This window comes from Geotrypetes seraphini, chromosome 7, assembly GCF_902459505.1.
Source record: "Geotrypetes seraphini chromosome 7, aGeoSer1.1, whole genome shotgun sequence".
Taxonomy (NCBI): Eukaryota; Metazoa; Chordata; class Amphibia; order Gymnophiona; family Dermophiidae; genus Geotrypetes; species Geotrypetes seraphini.
In genome coordinates, this window is record NC_047090.1 from 174,324,848 (window position 1) to 174,344,196 (window position 19,349).

Consider the following 19,349-nt stretch of genomic DNA (forward strand, 5'->3'; position numbering starts at 1 on the left):
GATCGTATTTTTTCAAACTGAAAATCAAAACGAACCGCTGAATTTTGTATTAATCTCAGTCTGTTAATGATCTAACATGATGACCTGCTAACCCGATTTCATTTTTCTACCACAGCAAGCTCTCATAGTCAAGCAACACGATAACTTCTACAACACCGAAAATCAAGCAAATGGATTTGATGTTTGGATACGGCTCCTGGTGTGCTTCCTGGCTTGCCCTGTGGAGGATTTTGTGGGCACAGGAAAGGTTTTGCACTTGATGAAATTCAGAAGTGACATGTCCCAGCTGAACTCGGTCAATGTTTAAAAAAGCGTGGGATGAACACAGAGGATCTTGAAATCAGAAAATAATGGCATAATTTGAAAAACTAAGGCCAGTACTGGGCAGACTTGCATGGTCTGTGTCCGTATATGGCCGTTTGGTAGAGGATGGGCTGGGAGGTGCTTCGACAGCTGGGATGGTTTAGATGGGCTGAAGGAGCTTTGAGAAAGACTCCAGTAGATGGATCCTAAACACAGTTTTGGGTTCTGACTCAGAAATAGCTAAGAAAAAGGACCATTTGAATTAAATCAATAATTTAAAGAGATGGTAAGGTTGGGCAAACGGGATGGACCATTCGGGTCTTTATCTACCTTCATATACTATCCTTTATAATAAAATCCTAAGCGCGCATGCACACTTACAATGCCGTGATCCCTGTCTCCGTGATTTGTGCCTCCATGGCTGTTACATTTATGGCGCGTGCGGCGGTTTGAGCGGCATCGAGAGCAACGGCAGGAGGGTTCGCTATCGAGAGCAATGGCAGGAGGGTGTCCGGTCTGGACGAAGCGGACAGGGTGCGGGTGCTGCGAGGTGTCCGGCTGCTACTGCTGCACAGGGAAGTGGAGGGGGAGAGGGAAAGGAGGCTGCTTTGGGGGAGGGTGTGCTGGGAGGCAGGCAGAAATCTTGGTTTGCTCTGGGGGGGGGACAGAAGGGGGCCATGGAGAGACAGGCAGGCATGGCGCAACAGAAAGTGACAGGCAGGCAAGAGGCCAGGGAGAGACACAGACAGAAAGAATGACAACAGACAGGGGGGCCAGACAGACAGACAGCGGCCAAAGAAAGAGAGACAAAGGAAAAAAAATGACAGACAGCAGCCAAGGAGAGAGAGAGAGAAAGAAAGAAAGAAAAACAAACAGGGAGCCAGGGAGAGACACAGACAGAAAGAATGACAGACAAACAGACAGAGGCCAAAGAGAGACAAAGAAAAAAAGACAGACAGACAGACAGCGGCCAAGGAGAGAGAGAGAAAGACAGACAAACAGGGGGCCAGGGAGAGACAGACAGAAAGAATGACAGACAGATAGAAAGCAGCCAAGAAGAGAGAGAGAGAGAAAGAAAGACAGACAGAGAGGCCAAGGAGAGAGAGAAAGAAAGAAAGAGAGAGAGAAAGACAGACAGCGGCCAAGGAGAGAGAAAGAAAGAAAGACAGCGGCCAAAGATAGAGAAAGAAAGAAAAAATGACAGACAGCGGCCAAGGAGAGAGACAGAAAGAAAGACAGACAGACAGACACAGGGGCCAAGGAGAGAAAGAGAAACAAAGACAGACATACAGCAGCCAAGGAGAGAGACAAAAGAAAGCGCTACTGCTAGACAGGGGGATCAGGCAAGGGGTGGTGGTGGACAGCCGAGGAGAGAGAGAGAGAGACAGAAAGACAGACAGACAGTGGCCAAGGAGAAAGAGAGAGAGAGAGACAGACAGACAGAAAGAAAGACAGACAGACATCTATTTTAGCACCCGTTAATGTAACGGGCTTAAAGATTAGTGTTACTATAATATCACAGTCATGCAAACATTAATATAGTATTATAAGGCAGCTATGATCAAAAAACCTCTTCCAAAAATAAGTGAACATAAGAATTGCTGCTGCTGGGTCAGACCTGAGGTCCTTCATGCCCAGCAGTCTGCTCACACGGCGGCCCTCTGGTCAAAGACCATCGCCCTAACTGAGACTAGCCCTACCTGCGTACATTCTGGTTCAGCAGGAACTTGTTTAACTTTGTCTTGAATCCCTGGAGGGTGTTTTCCCCTATGACAGACTCCGGAAGAGCGTTCCAGTTTTCTACCACTCTCTGGGTGAAGAAGACCTTCCTTATGTTCGTACAGAATCTATCCCCTTTCAATTTTAGAGAGTGCCCTCTCGTTCTCCCTACCTTGGAGAGGGTGAACAACCTGTCCTTATCTACCAAGTCTATCCCCTTCAATACCTTGAATGTTTTGATCATGTCCCCTCTCAATCTCCTCTGTTCAAGGGAGAAGAGGCTCAATTTCTCTAATCTTTCGCTGTACGGCAACTCTTCCAGCTCCTTAACCATCTTAGTCGCTCTTCTCTGGACCCTTTCGAGTAGTAATGTGTCCTTCATCATGTACGGTGACCACTGCTGGACGCAGTACTCCAAGTGAAGGCGCACCAAAAAGTACAATATACACTTCTCCCTCCATATTCACGGTTTCACTTATTCGTGATTTTTCAGCCGCTGACTCCGCTCCCCAAAAAACGTCATCACTAAAGTTTTTTCCTTTTACTGTACAGTACCGATAAAAAAGTTTATCACTTACCATTACTGTAACTCTAAAAATTGCTGCTTCCATGCTCTCTCCCACAAATTCGCTGCTTCCATGTTTCCCCAATGTGCACTGAGAAAAACGCTGCTTCCCAGCATCCCTAGAGAGAAAGGCTTCTTCCCAGCATGCATGAAATCGCTGGTTGGCTGCTCAGAAATCGCTGGTTTCAATAGTAAAAACGATGGCACATTTCCAAAACCATGAACAACATGTAAAAAAGTTATTCACGGTTTTTCCATTTTTGCACCTATTGGCTGCCCGCATCCACCGTGAATACGGAGGGAGAAGTGTATTCAATTCTTCAATAGCAATAACATCTCTCTCCGTATTCGCTGCGATAGGGGATTAACAGACCCGCAAATACAGAAAATCCGTGAATAACTTGTCCATATGTTATTCGCTGTTTTCTATTAAAAACCATCATGAATATGATGAAACCCCAAAAAATATGGTAGGAGACCTGGCCTGTTCCTGAAGGAGAGGCAAAACACGATGAAGAAAGTGCCGGGAATCAGCAATTTTCTCTGTAAATGCTTGGAATCGGCAATTTCTCTCTGCAAACTCACATAATTGGGGGGGGGGGGGAGCCAGCAAGCTATAAACCATGAATAATCGAAACCGCGATTGTTGAAACCACGAATACGGAGGGATAAGTGTATATCATATCAAGTCATTCATTATAGTGCAGCAAGGATGGTTAACCACAGGTGCACATAGACAGCCCACTGCCGATAGGTATGTCGCAAACAATTCCACATTGAGGACAGTTAAAACTAAAAAGCTTCAGCCAGACCCTGTGATCTCGCATCATTTTTTGGCCAAAACGACATGTTATTACATAGAACATAGAAGATGACGGCAGAAAAGGGCTATAGCCCTTCAAGTCTGCCCACCCTACTGACCCATCCTCTTAAGTCTATACCTAGCGACCGATATTCCAGTTCGACCCTCGTAGGGATCCCACATAGGTATCCCATTTATTCTTAAAGTCCAGCACGCTGCTGGCCTCGATCACCTGCTCATTTCAACGGTCAACCACTCTTTCTGTGAAGAAATACTTCCTGATGTCGCTATGAAATTTCCCGCCTCTGAGTTTGAGCGCATGCCCTCTAGTGGCAGAGGGTCCCCTGAGAAAGAAGATATCATCTTCCACCTCGATACGTCCCGTGATGTATTTAAATGTCTCAATCATGTCTCCTCTCTCCCTACGTTCTTCTAGAGTGTAGAGCTGTAGTTTGTTTAGTCTCTCCTCGTACGAGAGACCCTTTAGCCCCGAGATTCTTTATTAGGCGGATTCTTTCCAAAAGAGGGCACATTTTTAACACTATTGCTCCGGGAGGGAGGGGGGGGCAGAAAACAAACAATGAAAATGTCCATAAACAAAGAAAATGAAATGACACAAAAATGTCTGGGTTGTACACTGCTACAAACAGGGTCAAATTGAAGATGTTAACACCCATAGGCAAGGCCAGGCTGCAGATCCTCAGGGGTGGGGTAGGGGAGAAAGAGTTTAGAGATCCCAGTCATTAAAGAACCAGAAGAGGAGGAGGCCACTGTGGTAGGGTTACCATTTGGCTCCAGAAAAAGGAGGACGGATTGAGACATCCGGGTTTTACTTCCATTGCTGTCAATAGATGTCTCCATCCGTCCTCTTTTTTCTGGAGCCATATGGTAACCCTACCACAGTGGTACTTCTGGGCATCTACTCTTTAGTCCTAGATTTCATCCCCCCCTTCACCCTTTTTCCTTGTCCCAATCCTTCATCTCTTTAAATCTCCCACCCAAATTTCTCCTCGCCAGTCTTGTCCTTCCTTATCCTTCAGATGCCTCCTTTCTGGTGCTTTTAAGCCACTCCCCTCACTCTTTCCACGAAGCTCTCCTTCCAGCATTCCTTTTCCCTCTGACACCCCTCATGTTCTCCCCTCCTCTCTAATCACCACTGCTCAAGCTGCCCCATTAACATCGCTTTAGTTGTGGAGTAGCCCTAATGGCTAAGGCAGTGGCCTGAGAACCAGCTTCAATTCCCAGGTAAGTCATTTAGACCTTCATTGTCCCAGGTACAAAATAAGTACTGGTATATATTGTACTATGTAAACCACTTTGATTGTAATCACTTCCCAAAATTGGGATCTGGACTTCTTCCCAAAATTGGGATCTGGACTTTTTTTTAGGCATCCATCTGCTTTGAAAATGAGCATCCGCCTTTCACAACATCCAGTAAAACTAGGAAACAGTTCTGACAACATGAGAATCACGTAGCTTGGAGAATGACATGGGGACAACTGTCCCCATCCCCACAGGATCTCTCTATCCCCATCCCATCCCTGAAAGCTGTTCTCACCTGCACAAGCCTCAAACACTTTAAAATCAAGTTTCAAAAATCATAACTAGCAACATTCTAGAGCTCAGACTATGTCATAATGCTTCATTCCACCAATGCCTAAGTTCCGTCCTCATCTACACAAGCCTCAAACACTTGAAAATCATAAGTAGAAAAATTCTAGAGCTCAGATTGTGATGTCATAATGCCTCATTCCACCAATGCCTAAGCTCCATCCTCATCTGCACAAGCCTCAAACACTTGCAACATTCTAGAGCTCAGATTGTGATGTCATAATGCCTCATTCCACCAATGCCTAAGCTCCGTCCTCATCTGCACAAGCCTCAAACACTTGAAAATCATATGTGTTCAAGGCTTGAGCAGTTAAGGCAAAACTTGCAGGAATGGGACAGGACAGGGATTTGCCCATGGGTTTGGGGACAAATTTGTCCCTGTGTCATTCTCTAAGGTAGCTCCCAAAAGCATGGTTCCCACTCATGGATCCAGTACTAGTAGTATTCAGAGTCGGTGCTTATAACCTGCAGCAAAGCTGGTGCCAGCTTCAGAATGTAAGCCTCTTTGTGATTCTAGTTGAACCACATCAGGAGCATCACTGATAAGCACTGCTGAATCCTAAAATCCAAGCACAAGATTTTCAGACCTTGTGAATCAGATATGGTTATGGTATTAGAGCACATGGAAAAGACCTAGTCAATGATGATCAACATGCTGCTGGAACAAAGAAAACCTGCAAAGATGATAAACACAAAGCAACCCTGCAGAGGTTTACACATTCTAGGTTGGTTGCCAGATACTAATAGACAATGATCCCAGTTGTGAGTGTAGCCAACTAACTTCATCACAGGAAGAGGCAGATGATCCACAAGACAACTCCACCCCCCACCCCACCACCACCACCATAGCAGATCCATAGAACAAGGATGACCTTCTTTAATAAATAAACATTTATTGGTTCCTGGTTCTCACTTTTTGTCTTTTATTTTTGTACACAGAAATAAATGCATCTTCTGGGTCTGTTTTTTTAAAGTATATAAAAATAATCATATATTAAGAGAAGTAGTGGGAGTGTATGGTACAGTGGTTAGAGCTACAGCCCTAGCACCCTGAGGTTGTGGGTTCGAACTCTGCACTGCTCCTTGTGACCCTGGGCAAGTCACTTAATCCCCAGGTACGTTAGATAGAGTGGGATCCCGCTGGGACAGTTAGGGAAAAATGCTGGAGTACCTGAATAATTTGTAAATGATTAAAAATAATAAAAAAAAAAAGAATATGAAATGACAATTTGCATGTGTATATGGTTGAGGTTTTTTTCTTATTTCTTCTTATTTTAGGTATTTATATACCGCCGATCGAAGTTATCTAAGCGGTTTTACAATAGAGAGTTGCGCGGAGACAGAAATCCCACCCATCCCCGCCAGGATCCTCTCCGTCCCCACAAGGAATTACCTCCATCCCCCCCCACCGTCCCCATAAAATGCAGCAATTACTTCTGACAGGATCATCAATTCCACAGTTTCTTTTGCTGTTTTCCTTGTGGAATCTCTTTGGTGGAACCCTTTTTTTGTTTTCTGTTCATGTAATTAACTTATAAACCCCCTCTTTTACTAAGGCTGACGTGTCCATTATATTATATGGACGAACCCTGCTTCCAAAGCCTTCCATCCCCATAGGAGTCCCGTTGGCTAGAGGGGGGTCCCCGTGGGAGTCCCATGGGTTAGGGGGGATTCCCGTGGGACCCCCGCAGGACCCACGGGATTCCCGCGATCCCCGTTCCCGTGCAGACCTCTATTTTACAATCAGGTACTCAAGAATTTACTCTGTCTGTTCCGGTGGGCTCACAATCTACCTAATGTACCTGGGGCAGAGTGACTTGCCCAGGGTCACAAGGAGCAGCGTCGATGATAGAAATATCAGATCTTTGAACCCAGTTGGTCTTGAGCAGGTTTCTGAGACACTTGTCCTCTCAAAAAAGACTGATCGCTTTTTGTGATTTAGACTGGGTCTGTGTGTAATGTGGTTTGAGTATCTGAAGGAATCCTGTTCCATCGAGTTTGTCGCATAAGTTAATTGCCTAATTAAGTGCAAATTGACCCTAGCAACTAATAATTAGAGCTGTTTACTAATTTTGGTATTTGTGGTCTAGAAATGGATTTTTATGTTAAGATGCAAAGATGGTCTCTCATTCAACATCTGAGCTACAGTAAAGCTCCAATGGGTAGAATATTAACTAATTGAGTAAACTTGACACTCATTGTTACCATACTTTATGAAATGGGGAGGAGACATTTAAGGAGGAGACTGATTAAGATAATCTGGCACCCATGAGGATTGGTGGATGCCAGATAATGGATAACTGGTTATCTGAGAATTAATGCAAAAATAGTTGTTTTCCCCTTCCCTCCTCACTATCATCCCCCCCATCCTCATGTGGAGGTCCAGCATCTTCTTTCCCTTCTTGCTTGGTCACTTTCTCTCCCCTCTTCTCCCCCCCCCTCACTCGCCCAAAGCACCAGAGCCAGTCTTGACAACCCTCTTCCTCCCTCCATTCCCAAAGAAGTAGAGCCAGTCCTGACAACCTCCTCCCTCCGTTCTCGAAGCAGTAGAACCGGTCCTGACAACCTCCCTCCCTCCCTCTATCCATTCCCGAAGCAGCAAAGTCGGTCCTGACAACCCCCCACCCTCCCTTTCTCACCCGACAATGTAGCAGCAGCCGGCATGCAGGGAAAGTGGCGGAGCCCTGGCAGAGCCTTTCCTATGCCACATCGGAAGTGACCTTGCAGAGGAAAGGCCCTGCCGGGGCTGGCCAGAAGTTGCCTTTTTACCGGCACTTCCTCTTTTTGCCGGCTGCTACTACATTGTCAGGTGAGAAGGGGGGAGAAGTTGTCAGGACCAGCTTGGCTGCTTTGGGAATGGAGGGAGATAAGTGGCTACGGGAGCTGGAGGGAAATTTGTGGCTGCTGCTGATGCCTCTGGGGCTGGAAGGGAGAGAAGGTTATTGGGTCAGGAGCACCACTTTGGGTGTTGTCTTAGGAGTGTGGGAGTTTTGCCTTTTTTTTGGCAACAATTTTTTTGGTTGAGAGTGCTTGTTAATTGAATGCCAGTCAGCTGAGATTCTACTGTACTATCATGTAACCAGCAAAACATCTCCACCTAGTGAGCTCTTCAGAAAATTGTAAAATATTTATTAGGCTAGAAAAACTTTAGGGAAACAATTCTAGTAAGGAAAAGGATAAATGCTTGGCACATGTTTTTATACAAAGAATGAGAAAACGCGGGCATTAAGACTCTTTACAAAACATGTGGTTTTGGCAACAAAGTCCTTCTGTGCATACTGAATGAAATTGGAGTTTAACCAAACAACTTTTTTAAAATTAAAAATGAGCATTTTGGTATTGGGGTCCATCTCTGTTATAAATTCTACTCCATAAGGCATGTATTTAAAGGATTCTGGCCCAGGAACTGAAGACACTCAGAATGCATAAAAAGCATTTCAGTCTCTTGGGTGTTAGTACCTTGCTGCACATTCAACAGATTCAAAAGGGCAAAGTACAAAAAGATAAAAATATCCCCTTCCTTCTGAAATATGAAAGGGTAACATGCTACCCACTCTACACAATGATGGAAATCAACAATGATGTAACAAGGAGTGTAAGGTTGGCTTGACTTTAATCATCTTAACTCCTCTTGTCGTTGCACAAAGGGGAACACGTGCATCTGGACTGGTTCCCGTGTTAATTTACACTGGATTTGTAACCTAAGATGTGCAACCTGTCTTGAAATACAGATTCAAGTGTAACAAATATCTACCAGATTAAGGCCTTGGTAATTGTAGCATGACAACCTACAATATTTTTTTTTTTTTTACTGTAAACAGCATGCACTTAATTTTTTTGCAAAGCTCAAGACTCTTATATAAGCTCTCAGTGATTAAAATGCTCAAAGTGAGGCATCTGACTTCATTCTTACAACACTGAGCTATCTTATTAGCATGAAGAGAGAAATTATGGCTTACCAGATCATTTTTTTTCCTTTAATCCCTGCAGACAAGCACAGAACTTGAGGGGCAAGTGGGTAGAAATAAAGAATACAAAATTGTTCTGTGTGCAGTTCCTAACAATTCCATATGTGTAATCAAGTAGTGAAAATAGCCCCGGAAGTTTCCACAGCAATACAGTCATCTTTCCGCTATACTGATACATTCAATTACATAAAACTGTAGCAACAATTTTTAAAATAAAATAATTAGAGTCTTGAACCAGGAGACAATAGTAGGCAAACACTGAAAAGAAGCCAAATATATTACAGAATTAAAAAGGGCAAATTTCTGGACTAGTCTGCAGGGATCAGGAAATTATCAGGTAAGCCATAATTTTTTCTTTCCTTAGTGTCCTGCGGACTAGCCCAGAACTTGCAGGGTATATATACAAAAAAAGCAGTACTCAAGTAGGCTGGGACTCGAATGCTGCCCCTCCCCTCCCCCGCACTCCAAAAACAGAGGCTCCAAATATAGCATTTTGCCAAAATGCAATGTCAATTCTGTAATACTTAGAGCAAGTATGGAGAAAAGACCAAACTACTACTTGCAAATGTTAGATGGCAAAACGGAATGCAATTCTGATGAGCAAGAATATAAGGCAAAAAAACCATTTCCTTTAATCTGCAAGCAATGGTAGATTTAGATGCTGCCTCACCTTTCTTCAAAGATCCAAGTAGGATGGAAAGCTTATCCAGCTTCCAAAATTGGTTGGTCACTTCACTGAACTCTAACAGAGTTTCCCTCATTCAGGGTAGCTTGGGTTCTGATTTGGCATCACTGGGACTTCTTAGAAGTGGAAGCTGAGCAAAAACCTGATGTTTGAGCTCTTCTGAAACCCAGGAACCTCTATCTAGATCTGCGAAAAGATCTCTGAGCAAAAGAGTCTGCCAATGACTGATGAGACTTATCTGTAGTCTTGAAAGGAACCATGACTGGAACCCCCTGGGGCACATGGTCTACTATCAGACAATGACTTAGGATGACGATCTGCTACAGTGGCCCATAAGGTTGTCCAACCCTTTGTCAAAGAGCATTTGACCCTTGAAAGGAAGCCTGCTCAAAGTAGCTTTAGAGGCAGCATCTCCCAGCTATTGTCTGATCCAGAGCATTCTGCAGGCAGAGATAGAATAAGCAGACACTGCTCATGACCCTGAACATGTCATAGAGAGCATCTGATGCATAATCAACCCCTGAAAGTACCACCTGGGGGTATGCACTCTCCTGCATAGTTGATGCAATATTTTATGGCAGGTGCATATCACAAAGGATGGCAACAATGCTTTCAGGGCCAAAGTTAAAGCGTCACTCTGCAATCCTGTACATCGTTTAGAATTACTCCACTTTTTTAACTTGCACGACCAGAGATTCCAACTTAGGTGGTACAAATAACAGCTGGAACTCAGAAGCCATCAGGTACAATTTTGTCATGGCTCTGACAACCCTCAGAGGGCTCTCTGGCGCCTCCCAGTGTTCCATAAGCATCATGGTGATCTGTGGATGTGAAGAAAAAAACATGGACTGAATTAGAGAATGACGCGGGAAAAAAAAAAGTTACATTGGAAGGAGGGACTCGGCAGCAAGAAGGTTCCTGGAACAGCGCTGCGTGTAGGAAGCTTCCAACTGGCTGGTAGGCGTGAATGGATAAACTCAGGAGAGTTGCACATTTGTCATTTTGGTTGTTTTTTTTTTTTCCCCTAGCAATTGGGGAGCCAGAGATGGAGGGTGCAAGGCTGTTGGACCCATGGTAGGGAGGGAGGGGGGCTGCAGGACTCGTGAGAGGGTTTCTGCTACATCCACTATCATGAGGGGGGCTGCTGACCTGGAGGGGTGGGAAGAGAGGCAACTCACATCAGATCCTTTACTGCAGGGACTAGGCCATTTATCACTCTATGGGGCGATGAATGGCCTCGTCCCCGTACATGCGGCAACAAGTCAATTTCTTCCCCCATTCCTGCAGGTTACCCGCGGCTAGCCGTGTGAAACAATCACCATGTCATTCTCTAGACTGGATCTTAGAACTGCTCATAAGAGACATTTGAGCCATGGGAGCCTGTGGTGGTTCCAAATTTAACTTCCTCAGAGATACTGTAATGACTTCCATTAAATCTTCAGTTTAAAAAGTCTGAACACCATCAGGTCCTCTCCCTGGTCCAGGGCTTCCACAGAATCTTGGCTGGTAGCACCTACTTGCAACCCGGAGTCCTCTAAACCAGTGGTTCCCAACCCTGTCCTGGAGGACCACCAGGCTAGTCGGGTTTTCAGGATAACCCTAATGAATATGCATGAGAGAAATCTGCATATAATGGAGGTGCCAGGCATGCAAATCTGCTCCATGCATATTCATTAGGGCTTTCCTGAAAACCCGACTGGCCTAGTGGTCCTCCAGGACAGGGTTGGGAACCACTGCTCTAAACCAAAGATTCATTTTGCGGGAGTAAAGGAACCATTCCTGACCCCCATTCATCCCAGTCCTTTTCCAACTGGGTCTCTGGTTCCTATGGAAAACCTTTCCGTGATGGACCAGTGTTCTTTAGAGGGGAAAACCCTGAACAGCCACTGGCATACTTCCAAGTTGTGCAGACCCTTTATATTCAAATAAGCTGTATGTCAAAATAAAATCACTTTACTTCAAGAGATCATTTTCGACTTTTGTTCATCCTCAATATTCCCACTAGTTCTAGGTGATTTTAACATTCATTTTGACAATTTCTCAGACAACAATAATCAAGACATATTAAATTTGTTTAGTTCATTAAATTTAGTCCCAAAAATTGAAGGCCCAACGCATTCAGCAAATCATACATTGGATATGATTCTTGCTCCCAATTCTAATTATATTAATTGCTCCACTCCCTTAATTAATCCAGTACCTTGGTCCGACCATTACTTTATTTCTATAAATATAGCTTTTCCAACTCTAAAATCTCATAAAAAGCAAACTGAACCTAAAATAATTTCATTTCGCAATCTCAATAAGTTAGATGATATTGACATAGCACCTTTTTTTGACCCCTCAACTATAGAAGATATGCCAACCACAATTGACGATCACCTTTCCTTTTGGAATTCTTCCCTTACCTCTTTTCTTGATACTAAGGCTCCAAAAATCTCTAAATTGATCTCAGCACGAAAATTATCTAATCCATGGTTTACACCAGAATTACACCTAATAAAAAAACAACTCAGAGCTTTGGAACGAAAATGGCGTCATTCTAAGACCCAAAAGAATCTTTTAATCTTTAAAGAACAAGCAGCTATATACAAATTCAAAATTAACCAGTCTAAGAAAAAATTTTATACAGACAAAATTAATAAAGCTAAAAATTCTTCAGCTCTATTTAACATTTTAAAATCTATCTCATCCCAAAATACAAAACATTCCACAAAACAGACACCGCTTTTAAAAGCACAAGGTTTAGCAGATGCTTTTAATCAAAAAATTTACAACATCCGAAATACTTTTAATTCTAATATAAGTAATAATAATTCTATAGATCATTCTGAAGATCATCTTTTCTCTGCTAAATGTTCAAATTTCAAACTCCCTTCACTTAATGATATTAAATCTCTCCATTAAACTATCGCCCAATTGCTAATATCGCTTTTTTAGCAAAATTGACAGAAAAATTTATATTCAATCAGATTTCTGATTTCATAGAATCCACTAATGTATTACACCCCAATCAGACAGGTTTCCGCAAGCACCATAACACAGAACATTCCCTTATCGGCTTAATAAACAACATTCACTATTTTCTGGATCATCACAGATCTGTAGTCTTATTTTCTCTGGATATTTCTGCAGCATTTGATACTATAGATCATGATTTACTTCTCAGGAGATTAGAATCAATAGGTTTTCGTGATCAAGTCCTTAATTGGTTTTCTTCTTATCTTACCAATCGAACCTCTCATGTCAAATTCAACAACGAAGAATCAGAAGAATATACAACAACCTTTGGCATCCCTCAAGGTTCAATCCTATCTCCCCTGTTATTCAATATTTATCTTGCACCATTACTGAATCTGTGCCAGTCTATAGGATTCACTGCTTTTTCATACGCAGATGATATACAATTAATTCACCCATTTAATCCTGAAAATTACGAAGACATCAAATCTTTAAATGTAAAACTCAAACAAGTTCATAATTGGCTTAACAATAATAAATTATCATTAAATATAAATAAAACAAAAGCTATGATTTTTAACTGGAAAAGAGATATCGGACTTAATTCTCCTTTCCTCCTTAACAATAAACCCATTGAAATCGTCCCCAAAACGAAAATACTAGGCGTAATAATTGACGATAGTCTGGAATTTAAAGATCACATTAATAATCTAGTTAAAGCCTGCTTCTACAAATTGCGCTTAATTCGATCTCTTTCTAAATTTCTCGAACTCAAATCTCGCAATATCTTAATTCATTCTTTGGTTATATCAAAACTGGATTATTGCAACTCTTTGTTGCTCAATATCACCCAAAAGCAAAAACGACAAATGCAAATAGTTCAAAACTCGGCCATAAAACTAATTTATGATGCCAAGAAATTCGATCACGTCACTCCACTCTTTAAAGATGCACATTGGCTTCCAATTTGCCAACGTATACAGTTTAAAGTTTTACTACTTATCTATAAAAACTTGATCTTCAAAGAACCACAATGTATTTCTAAGATGCTAATTCCCTATTGTTCTGCACGTTCTCTCAGATCATCTTCCCAAAACCTATTAGTAATTCCATCTTTGAAAATTATAGGCACCCGTAGATTGGAAATGTTTTCGGTCGTCGGCCCCCAATGGTGGAACTCTTTGCCCCAATATATAAAAAACGAAAAAGATGTTCCTTCTTTTAAGAAATCTCTTAAAACTTATCTTTTTAAAAAAATTTTTAATACATAAAAATAAAAAACAAATTCTCCCATTTTTAAAAAAAAAAAAAAAAATTTAATTTTTCGTTTCAAGTATTTTAATACCTCCTTGATGTTCTATCCTTAAATGTATTTCTCTTTTTACGATATGTAACTTTAACCTCCCTTTCCTCCCAATTGTTGTTGGTCCTGTCTAAAATCTAATGTTTATTTATTGTATGTTATTATTACTTTAATGAATTGTATGTTTTTATTATCTTATCAAATTGTATTTTAATGTACATCGCTTTGTATAATGATATAGCGATCCATCAAATATTTAATAAACCTTGAAACCTTGAAACCAAGTTGTGCAGACCCTTTATATTCAAATAAGCTTCAAATATTAAACTCACAAAACCAGAGTCAAATCCCTGAACTGGATCTCTCCTAAGGACCTCTGCAGGGACATTTGCTGTCTCCTCGTGGGTCTGCACATTTGTATTTTGCCAAAGACACAGAGTTGCAATTTGAGAGCAACTCCAAGACTCTAGAGGACGCTAAGCCCAGCGCTCCCACCCTCCCTCATGTGCCTTGCAGCATGTGCATACGGTCGCTCCTCAGTCAGCCATCCAGCACAAAACTGTCATGATACTGGGTAGAAAGGCCTGAGGAGTCCATATAAATTGATTATTAGTAAAACAGGTGTTCTGAAGCAAATAGAAGCTTTTAAAATAAAATTGAGAAATTCAAGATTGCTGCCTCAGCAGCGTTTTTGCTCCAAAAACAGCCCAGAAGAACTGAATAGAAGTTTTAAAAAAATTCAGGGAATGGGTATTTGAAGATGGGGAACTCTACAGGAAACCCCAGAGATCCTCAAAACTAACATTTTTAAATCACCCCAAATTCTCACATAGACAGTACTCACAGAACTGCTTGGTGCCATGCCTGCATCAGCTCTGTAGCTGGACAAAGACTTTCTTCCTCAGATAAACATATAAGAAGATCCTTGAGAAGCTTGTCACTTTGGGCTGCCTTTTAGACAGGCTCCAAGAACTTGAATCCCTTGACCACACTAGCTTCTCAAGCGTCTTCAGGAGAGATATGGCGCTGGCACCCACTACAGCCCACTGGACTAACACGGGACCACTCAACCAGTGCTCAAGTGCCTGATAAATCAGAGATGAGCTGAGCTCCCAGAGGAACGCACCCCCAGCTATCCTTAGTGCAGGCTAGGTAGGTACCCTGCAAAAAAGTTGACTCTCCCCCAGCTACAGCCATCTGAACTACAAGTTGTATCTTTTCCCAGGTAAAGCCGTCCCAGAAATCCTGGGAACCTCTGGGGCACCGTGAAGCCTCGCATTTCAGATTAAAACCCCCAAATAATAAATGAACTACAGAGCAGAAGAGACACCTTCTCAACTCACCTGCACAAGGAAAAATTGAGATGGGGACTGCCACCTGAAACAAGGAGGCGGAACTGAAAAGTTGTAGATGATTATAGTGGTAGAGATGAATAACCCACTAGTCAAGACTCATGTTCCTTATACACTAGAAATAAATCTCGTATACGCAAACAAGTAAATGGTAAGCTTGAGAAAGATTGCTAATACTTTGGCATTTCTGTAAAGCAATACGAGTATTTTAATGTTTACTTCAAGAAGGTGAGAAATTAAATTCCTCGTCAAGTGGATTCTGCCAACTTTCAACAAACTCTTAACAAGAACGATCAATTTAACATGTAAAAGGCCTTTTGCCCCAAGTTTCAAAAACCAATTTATAAAAGAGAATAGTTTTACAGAAAGGATTCAATCAGTGGACAGGAACATAATTAACTGAGCACCGCACAAGTGCACGCTAATGTAAGCATAACAACAGTAAACCTGTTTTCTAAGTGGGATGAAATATTTTCAATATTCCTCCATTCAAGAACACCCAAAGTAAACACACTTGATATCTACCCTACGGCAACAACTGCTGAAGCCACGCTGATAAGCGATGAATACACTTGCGCAATGGCTGAGTTCTGTATTTCTCACCGAAGTTACACAAAGGACGTCCATTCTTTGTGCTGTCAGTCTTTTATCCAGTTTTATGAAACACGGCATCTGCATCTCAGCCTCCACCAGTTCGACAATACAAACAGTGTGCTAAAACCGATTGCGGTGAAAACGCAAGCTCCTCGGCTACCCAGGACATCCGAGATCAAAAGTTTAGGCCATAACAACTGAAGCTTTCAGTAAGGCACCAGCATTGTTGGGCAATTTTCCAAACTGATGCAGCTTCAAACAGGAGGATTTTTTTTTTTTTTTCAAAATCTTTATTCATTTTTTAAAAACTTACAATAAGTGTTACAGCATTTATAGCAATTTAAACTCAAATATAACACTTAATATTCTGTTAAACTCTATATCAGAATTTATCCCCCTCCCTCTAAATCAATTACATTCTTTAAATTCAAGAAAAACCTACCATAAACCCCATTCCTATATACCTTATTTAATATTCAAATAAAAAAAAACCTTCCCCCCACCCCCCATCCTGGATGTGCATTTTTAAGGGGAAAATTAATATTCAATTATTACAGTATTTTGTTAATGGCTCCAAATCTCCTGAAATTTCCTAAAATTCTCCTGCTGTGTGGCTATTGTCCTTTCCATTTTATAAATGTGACATATAGAGTTCCACCAGAAACTGTAATTAAGTCTCTTCCAATTTTTCCAATTACTCGTAATCTGTTGTATGGCAGCCCCTGTCATAATAAGTAGAAGCCTGTTATTCTGAGATGATATTTGGCTCTTAGCCCTCATTGACAACCCAAACAACACAATATCATACGATAATGCCACTGGATTTTCCAACGTACAATTTATTTGACCCCATATTGATTTCCAAAGAGAAAGAATCAATGGGAGGATTTTTATTTTTAACATTACAGTTTAAGGACATAAGAACAGCCTTACTGGGTCAGACCAATGGTCCATCTAGCCCAGTATTCTGTCTTCGCGGAGGCCAATCCAAGTCACAAGTGCCTGGCAAAATCCGAAATAGTAGCAGCATTCCAGAGCTGAGATTGTGATGTCATAATGCCTCATTCCACCAATGCCTAAGAGCCAAGCTCATCAGTGATGTCACAATGGCTTAATTGTCCTATACTTTATTTACATAAGAACATACGAATAGCCTTACTGGGTCAGACCAATGGTCCATCTAGCCCAGTATCCTGTTTTCGCAGAGGCCAATCAGGTCACAAGTACCTGGCAAAAACCCAACTAGTAGTAGCATTCCATGCTACCATCCCATGTCTGTCTCAACAGCAGACTATGGACTTTTCCTCCAGGAATTTGTCCAAACCTTTTTTTAAAGCCAGCTACATTAACTGCTCTTTCCACATCCTCTGGCATTGCGTTCCAGAGTGTAACTATTTCCTCCTTAGCCCAAGCAGCGCCTCTCCTCCTTGCCGGCATCTTGCGGCACAATGCCATTTATCTGGCAGGCAGGCTGAGTTAGTGGATGGAGGAAAGATGAGTGGCAGCTTCCGAGTAAGTGAATGGGGGAGGGGAGTTCTAATAATTGGAACGTGCTGAGTGGATGGAGAGTTAGCGGTGGAGGTGGGGAGGGGACAGTGGTGGTGGCAACTGGAGTTCAGGAATGGGTGCCTAGCTCAGTTCTCTCTTCCCATTCTTATTGCCTCACCTCTCCTGAGCTCCCGCACTCTCCCTTCCCTCTCATACAATCCCAATCTTTACTTTCTTTCCCTCTTACCCAGCTGCTATTTAAATCCATGCAACTGTGGATTCGGCCTCGTCTTCTGTAGCGGTGGAGTAACAGTCTCTCCAGGTTTTGGCTGCTTTCCAGCCCTTACATCTCCATAAGCACAAGCAAAGCGACGTGGATAAATGGAAAGAAAGACAGATCCCTGAAAATAACATCTCTAAACTCTCTACTGCCGAAGAAATCCAATTTCCCTTTATCTGGTCTTATTTCCCACTCTTTTCTCTCAAAGAGCGAAGGCAGCTCAGGAGCATATTGTGAGGCTGCCCGAAAGTTAGCTTGATTTAGCTTTAATCCCAACACTGTCATTACACTGAAAAGAGCAACTGCTTTATCCTCTTTTCACAATTCTTGGTCACGAGGCATTCAGTAAAAGGGGGCTCATAATCGAAAGAGAAAAACGTCTAAAAACCGGCCTAAGTCGGCGCTTGGACGAACATTATCCAAATACATCCCAGTGCCGATATTAAAAACGGGTTTTGGACTTATTTCTAAACGACCTAGGCCTACATAGTGCCGCTGAACGACCAAAGCTAAATGGGGCGTTTCGGGAGGAGTGTCGAGGGCGGGACGTGGGTCGGCTTAGATTTAGTCGTACAGCATGTATAACCGAAAGTTATACAGCCCAGGATTGACGGAACTTGGACGTTGTGACTTAGACCATGTAAAACATAGTCTAAGTCACAAAAACCCACCTAAAGTCACCAGATAAGCACTGCAAACACATCAAACAGACCCCCCCCACACTATCCCAGTAATCACCGACCCCCTCACCCCCATAAAAATATTAATCACACCTTTAAAATTCAGCCTCCAGACCATCATTACCTGGCAGCCTGGCACAGGAAAGCCTAGTCGTCCAGCACAGAGGCGGCTTAAGCCGTCTTGAGGGTGGGTTAGGGACTCATGGAGAGGAGGACCCATGCCCATAAGCCCCTGTAATCACTGCATTGATACTTAAACATGTGCACTCCCCTATACACCCCCAAACCCTTTTTTACTGGCAAATAAGTGGCTCCTGCAGCCATAAGGGCTATTGGGGTGGTAGATAAGTGGGTCTAGGGGATTCTGGAGATGGTTTGGAGAGCTCACCATGACCTATAAGGGAGCTGTAGTGAGGAGAAGACATGGCACCCTTTTTATGAAGTTCACAGCAGTGCCCTGTAAGGTACCCCACTATTTAGGTGCCATGTCTGGGTGTTCAGTCCATCACTTTGCAGACCTCTCCCACATCCAACAAGGCTTGTTCTAGGCGTTTTTGACTTGGACATTTTGTGGTATAAAGATGGACAATTTAGCGGCTTGGACGATCAGATCGGCAGGACGTATAATTAGACGATTTTCGAAACAAAAAAAATTGTGGACGTAATTTTCAAAAATGTGTTCTCGGCTGTTTTTTACTTTGGACAACTTGCGACTTAGACGAAAACGGACTTAGACGTCCCTTTCAATTATGCCCCTCAAGGCTTTTTGCCAATAGTAAATGGTGCAAAATGCTGGTAAGCAAAACCAAGCTGCTACCGGATGAACCTCTGTCATTACCAAGTGGACAAATAACAGATCCAGAAAGAAATGACAAACAAGACCAACATCTTATTGAAAGTGGATGAGAAGATAAAAGGCATGTTTTCATAGTCCAATGTTTGCATTAAACTTTATAAAGGATGGGGTATAAATTTCACCTGCTCCCAGTATAAAAATACACTCAGCAGAAAAAAATACATTTTTCCTGTATACTCATA

General features: G+C 42.4%; 1 protein-coding gene across 1 annotated transcript in view; it reads right to left on the reverse strand.

Annotated features, from left to right (window-relative positions):
* The window catches only part of CHGA (chromogranin A), a 140,505-nt gene extending 124,516 nt beyond the window's left edge, over nt 1-15,989 (reverse strand). Inside the window, exon 1 of the mRNA XM_033953112.1 lies at nt 15,873-15,989. The gene's annotated coding sequence lies outside the window, so the exon portion shown is untranslated. The remainder of the gene's footprint in view (nt 1-15,872) is intronic.
* Nucleotides 15,990-19,349: the final 3,360 nt, after the last annotated feature.